General features: G+C 38.0%; 1 long non-coding RNA gene across 1 annotated transcript; it reads right to left on the reverse strand.

The window, feature by feature from the left end:
• Window positions 1–450: 450 nt before the first annotated feature.
• Window positions 451–6,594, reverse strand: LOC148999384 (uncharacterized). Its single transcript, XR_016170957.1, has 4 exons — window positions 6,383–6,594; window positions 2,537–2,655; window positions 2,291–2,400; window positions 451–1,750 (listed from the first exon to the last, which is right to left on the reverse strand). It is a non-coding gene; the product is annotated as an uncharacterized LOC148999384 (long non-coding RNA).
• Window positions 6,595–7,176: the final 582 nt, after the last annotated feature.

Genomic DNA, 7,176 nt, shown 5'->3' on the forward strand with positions numbered 1-7,176 from the left:
ATTGGCAAGGGGGTATCAAAAGACTAGGAGAGAATTCGCTTCCTAACTAAGGAGGTTGGATATAAGTCACAATGTCATTTGACCTTTGTGTGTTGGAGTTTATGGCTTGCTCATAATGAGGTCATTTTTAGAAGCAAGGGTCCAAGGCCGGAAGAGGTGGTTGCAAGAGCTCAAAGGTCCCATCTTGAGTTTTGGGATGCTTTGGGTTTTTCTTCTGGATGCACATCTCAACATGGTCCAGATGCAGGCGGTTCAGTCCAGCACAAAAGAGGGTGTTTCTACATGGTCTAGATGTAATGCAGCAGTGCCTTTGGAATCTAATAGAGGGGGTATCAGTTTTGCAGCCTCGGGTAGAAGTGGAGTTATTTCTGCTATTTCTGAACCAATCAATACCTCTAATAGTTGTGAAGGCGAAGGGCTGGCTATGCTAGCAGCAATCCAATGGGGGTGGTATTTTTTTTCGAGTTTATTTTGCCTTAAAAAGGTTTGAATAGGGTGGTGGTAAGATCAGATAATGCTCCTTTGATCAAGTGGTTGAATTCTGGAGTGGGAGATGGATCTATTGCAATCCAATCTATCATTCAGGATATTAACTTTGTTGCCCACCAGTTTCAGGAATGTTCCTTTGTATAGGTTTCTAGAGAAGTGAATTGTATTACTCATTATCTAGCTAAAAAGACCTTGTCCTTTGTTAGCAGGCCAGTGTGACCTATTTCTAGCTAACATTCCTCATGTCACGTGTACAGAAAACGATCCAATGGTTTCAAATGAAATACGACTCTTGATTTACATTTAAAATGTTCACTATTCTGTGAATTTACAAAATAAAACCCAAGTCTATCGTTTTACTTTTGCTGCATTTTGGGTTACCTTGTAGGTTCGCACCAGCACCAGCGCAACACTCAAAGAAGCCACACTCAACAAAGCTAGGAAGCTCAGAAAAGAAATATTGTTCCAACCACCCGAGGTGGTATTCATCATATCATGAGTTTGGAAGGCCTTAAAGGGATCTCGCCCTCTACTACTTCCTCCTAGCCTATGGGAGTCCCAATTACGAAACCATAGACTTGGAGGAAGTAGTAGAGGGCAGAGCCCTTTAAGGCCTCCCAAACTCAGGATATGATGAATACCACCACGGGTGGTTGGAGCAATATTTCTTTACTAAGCCGCCTGCTCTGTTTCTTTACTAAGCCGCCTGCTCTGATCAAGAGCAGCCATGGAATCAACGCATGCAGTAACTCCATTTGCATAGGTGGTTTGTTGATGCAGACCTAGTGGAAAACCCAGAGATTCTAGCCAATTCGCCTTCATACTGCCTTGCCCCAATCAAATGGGCTTCCCTGGTGTATTCAGAATCCAACATTCCTGAAACCGGAAACTTCATCATTCAATTGAAAGCTCTCTGCTTGATTCCATCTCGAGAGCGTAACTCTTTTCAATAACAATCTTTTTTCAATCCCTCCTGCTTCTGTACTTGTGTTCCTGCAATGATGTAATGTAAGTCGATTTATGAATTTCTCCAACAAACCTCTTAAATTGAATGCAAATTGCCGATTTTTCTTATTCTTCCTCTTCTCCAAATTCCATTGTTAAATGTTTCTCTACACTTGCCTCCAACAGTTGCAGAAAATCCAAGAGTACATACGAGCTTAAGGCGGTAGCAGCAGCGGCAGCAGCAGGAAATAGCTGAAAAGAAGAAAAAAAGAGGGGCGGCAGCAGCAGCAGTAGCAGTAGCAGCAGCAGGAAATAGCTGAAAAGAAGAAAAAAAGAATCGTTAGAAGAGGCAGAAAAAGAACTGCAGAAAGAAATTTTAAAATAATAATAATAATAAAATAATTCTTAATTTTCCTTCATAAGTGGAGGGGGGTCCTAAATGCAGGCGAACCTGGAAAAATTACCAAAAATCACCTGCCACAAAGACTAACAGATCTCCCTCAACATATAGGTAACAAAACTTTGTTATAAAGTTTTCGGCTGGAAAAAGGTGCAATGAATTAGAGTAAAATGGAAAGCAAGAGCTGAATTTGGAAGATAAAGATTGGGGGACTCTTTAATTTTTCATAAATCTATTCATTAGAGACATTGGAGGGAGACCCATCACCAACTACCAAAAATCTCACAAAGATCTCTTGCTGCAAATATCAGAAGATAGACATAAGCTCTCAAGCCTTGGCTTCTTCAAGTGCTTGAGAAACAGGGAATCAGAGTAGGGCAGAGTCAGGGGTTTCATTTTGTAAATTTACAAAAAAGTAAATCCTTTGAATGTAAAATGAGAAAGCTACATATGTACCTTGCCATTTTATTTGACATCATCGCATCATTTTCTGTACAAGTGGCTTAATCGCAATGATTCACTGCTGGCTGCAGCCACTGCAGCCAATAAAATCCCATACGAGGATGCTGCACACAAACATAAACAAGATAAAGATCATGGAATGCTCATACACAAAGGACGGAAAAGAAATAATGAGTAATAGAAAGACAGAGAGGATTAGCAGAAACAAGTTGCATTGAAACAATTTAGTGGCTTGTGTACCATGAATCCGAAATTGCAAGTAGCCTTTTTCCAACCATGTTGTAACAACTTCTTGGACGAAGATCTCCTGGTAAATCATTGACCCGATTCGTGGTCACATCCTCCATACCATTGATTAACTGAGAAAAGAAACCATTCAATTAAAATACCAAATTAAGCAACAACTAGGATGGTTACACTAGAAAAACAAATATCTTGCAATTATAGGCAAAATATTTTATCATTCAGAGATAACTATAATGCACAAAGTAAAAGAATTGTCTGGCCCATCAAAATTTAGCTATAATTAAATGTAAAACAACAACAATAAGGTAACTAGTTCTACAATACAGATTTTTTTACATGCTATACAATTGTTGCCCATTGCTGTCACTCTCATCTTTCCAAGGAGAAAACAAACATAAAATTGTCGGACAATTCAGTTGTTGCTCCAATTTGCGATGAATGAAAATGGAAAATAGTTGTTGCTCCAATTTGTGATGAATGAAAATGGAAACTATGGGAATTGGTAACCATTGGAAACTCAATTCTAGGAAAAAGACAGAAATCAATACCAATACATGAAACTAACTAGTTTCTGGGGATAAACTTTCAGGAAATTAAGCATGGTTTTGACTTGAGGTATGTCTTGCACCCTTAACAGATTTTCTTTACTCCAATGGAACGGAATGTTTATGGATCAATACCACCTTGTAATCTGCTAGGCAGAAGAATACTATTACACGTATAGAACTATCAATATCCTTAAAAAAAGAAGAAGAAATAGATGATAAGAGATAAAACCGAAAATGATAAGAGATGCTTTCCAGGCAATGTGAGTGTCTCGGTCTAAATTGGAGACAGCATCTGTTTGTTAGTCAATAAGTCTCTAGCATCAGCTAAACCATATTATAATTAAAAATTATGAATATAACAACTTAGTTATGCAACCTACCTAATTCTAACCTTCCTTTTTTAATTCCTTTGATTTTTCTACACAACTGGACAAGTAGCCCAAACAACTCTTCACAATCACACTACTCCTATATTCCCACTCCAAAACACATGCAACAGTAACAAATTATCCCTCCAAAGGGATGGCTTTGTTTGTCAATGCCGAAATTTTGCATCTGGTCTCCATAAGATAATTAATGCCTGTGAACGAGAATTTGAGGGTTTTGCTTCCAAATTCATCGATGCATAAGGATGAAGGTGCAGCAGCTGAAAGGGCAAAGTAATAATTTCACAACCTAATTTGGAGGCTCCGAACCTCTTACCCATTAGAAAATTTGTTTATCATCCAAAAGTCTCCTCACATTTAATGAAGCCAACCGTAAATGATTACAATTTAGAAATACGACAATGTAGGGATGTAAATTACTCTTTATGTGTCTAATTTAACTCCCCCGACATCTCTACTCCTTTGAACATGTACTCATAAGTCACAATGACAATAATTCTTCATGATATAAGCTACCTCTACATTCTCACTCCACAACATATGCATGCACAACAAAAATGCATGAAAGGTAGACCTCAAAGAAGAAACAAGAAATACCAAAAATGATTTAATATCTCCATTCCAATTCTATAACCGCTTCAAATTAGGCTCGATAGATAAGGTTTGACTTGGATAGAGTTTATCTCGATCAGTTATATTTTTTATATAATTGAAAAGGTCTCTTCATCTCAGAAATAGTAAAAATATTTTTTTCACTTTCTCCAAAGGAACCAATCTACTATATTCTACAAACTTCCAAGTTCCAATTATGAATAAATAGCAGACCAGAGCAATTATATCTCACAGATATCTATAATAGGAATCCTTTAAGGAAATTGTACATACGCTGGCAATTGAGTGTTTTCTAAACATAGCCTGCAAACCTCATTTCATTGGTCCAACCATAAATTATCCTAATGGATAACTCTACTCCATAAAATCTTTTTTTTTTGGGCTCGCCATAAAAAAAGTTATTTTTGCCTATTCAATCAACTTTAAATCTCATATGACTCGACATCTTTGACAAGTAGCACCCAATTGCGTCCATTCTTCCTTTCCCAGGGTTATGTCATTGTTTCTATATCCTCATAATGGAATCCACCAAACTCCCATTTTGTAGCGGATGCAAAGTGAAGAGTAAAAGTGTAAGAGGGATGTGATGGGTCGATCTGTCAAAGACAATTAGGTTAAGGTTTTGCATAAGCAATTTGGTTTAGTTTTAGTTGGAATAGAGGTGTCATGCCTATGGTAACATCAAGTGATTATCCAGTAACATCTACATCCCTTGGTAAAGCTTCATATATGCCAAAGGATTGTACAAGGAACAGTTCAGGGTTAGAGATGAAACGAAGTCATTGGAAGATGTTCTTGATGCCATCAAGAAGCTTAAATTACACGAGGATAGAAATTCATAGCCAAAACGTGCCATCAGCTAATCCTTGTTTTTAATTTCCTAACTAGAATGTGGAAAAACTTTCCAGGTTGATCAAATAGGTCCACTCAATCTCTTCTTGTCCAATCTCCAGTGGTCACAATCCCCGAATCTGATCTCCCAGCAAAATATCCATTCATAGAAAGGAAGGAAAATAGAAAGAAATTGACAGCACAGGTGAAAGTCTTTCGTTTGGTAACTTCATGGCTGATGGGTTGCTAACATTCTAAGTAAGTAAAACAGATTAAAGATAACTTGCTCTGGTAAAACTAAAGGTGGATGGTTCCTCTCTTAGGAACCTAGGAGACGCAGGTATGGGAGGTCTGATTCATGACTTGAATGCTAGGGTGTTATCTTCTTTCCGCTGGCATTTGGGCGGCAAATCTAGAATTGAAGCAGAGTTTTTCGGACTCATGAAAGGGTTGGCAGCAACTTGCACTTTGGAGGTGGGGAAATTATGGATAGAGATTGACTCCTTGTCGGTAGTGCTGGCTGTGAAGAAGCTGTGAATCCCTTGGTTAATTTTGCAGCAGCAGAAGGGGTTGAAACCTTTCTTGGACAGCATAGATTGAAGGACTTTCTTGCAAAATCTGCAGCAAAGGATTAGACTTCGGTCCCTTTAGGGATGTGGCCTGACCATGTTCACAAGGAGCTGCAGTGGGATGCTCTGCAATTTCCTAGGTTGAGGTTTAGTTGAGTAATGATGCTTTGCTTCTACTTGTTGCTTTATCAATTGATAATGGAACCTGTGAGTTTGCGTGTATGGGGGCAACTGTTGTTGCAGGATTGAGTGATTGGTTCCTTAAAGTGTATTCCACTTATTTAACTTTAAATAAGTCTGATCCTTTTACCTAAAAACCAAAAACTTGCTCTGGTAAAATCGAAGAAAACGTAATTATAGTAACAAACAGCAACGTGCAAGAATTTATACAACATAAAATGAAATTAATACATGCGTGCTAGAACACATTTCGAATGAAGTATCGTAGATTGTACAACTCACACAACTGAGGATTACCATACGAATTATCAACAGAATTTACAGAAGCAATCTGACCGACTCAAGGTAGCCCAATAATTTCAGACGAAGCATCTAACAAAGACAAGGTTAACCAAACAGTTTTTCAGATGATTCAGTTCACCGCACAGGCAACCAAACAGTTAACTTTATGCATTTCAATTCTACAAACGATCCATCCATAGGGTTATATTCGCGATCAATACATGCATTGGTAGATTTACACAACAAAACAAAACCTTTGAAAAAGTCCGCTTTGAGGTAAAGAAAAGTAAAGAAAACTCAAACAAATATGACAGTAAGAAACCATGGAGATGTATCGCAGTCAAAAAGGAAATATACAAATTTGTACCCAGCCAAGATCAAGAATTTCTCACATTAAAAAGCAGCAAGGAAAAAAATAAAATAAATTCATACCTTCGTTTCAAAAACTTGAGAATGGAGAGAGACCAGAGAAGAAATGGAAGAGCCTAAACGGGACCCAGATGAGATTTTTTTCCTCCATGTAACCCTGAGATGGTAGGGACCTTCCTCAAACCTAAGCCTCTTTCTGTTCGGCTAAGGTTCACCACTTCAAAACAACATCTTATACTTGATGAATTTAAATCTTATCTGCTAAATGAGTCGGGAGTCTGTGATTTTTTCCCAGTTACTGGACGGATCTTCCGAGTGTGGATCATCTCCGCTGACTTTGTGCTCACCGACTACTTTACAACCACAAATTATGTGGGGCCCAAAAAAAAAAAAAAACAAAAATATTTTAAAAATTTTCATCACACCACTCCTGTAATTTGTGGTCAATAGCCGCAAGGTGAGCACGTTGTGCTTTCTATCGGGGAGATGATCTGAACTCAAATCTTGCTTGGTTACTGCGATGACATGGTGGGACCTGCAGTGTGTATCGTTGGATAATTACCAAGTGGATTTCTTTAAATCTTAGCCACTCAAATCACTATTTACACACAAATATTAGCAACTTAAGTAGAGAAAAAACACCGATTTTTCTTTAAAATGAACCAAACTATGTTTTGAACAGCTAGGATTTAATAGAATCCACATGATGTGCATCTAACAGTAGGCACCACAGACAACACCACATGAGGTGCACTTTCCAAGCAAGATAGGTTCTCTAACTATGTTTTTCTCACACCATTTTACCATATGTTTAGGAGGGGTATCCATCTCTAATTTACTTTGTCATTGTTCAAAGA

Source organism: Hakea prostrata, unplaced genomic scaffold (assembly GCF_041222555.1).
Source record: "Hakea prostrata isolate BN-2017 unplaced genomic scaffold, UWA_Hpros_2 contig_12, whole genome shotgun sequence".
Classification (NCBI taxonomy): Eukaryota; Viridiplantae; Streptophyta; class Magnoliopsida; order Proteales; family Proteaceae; genus Hakea; species Hakea prostrata.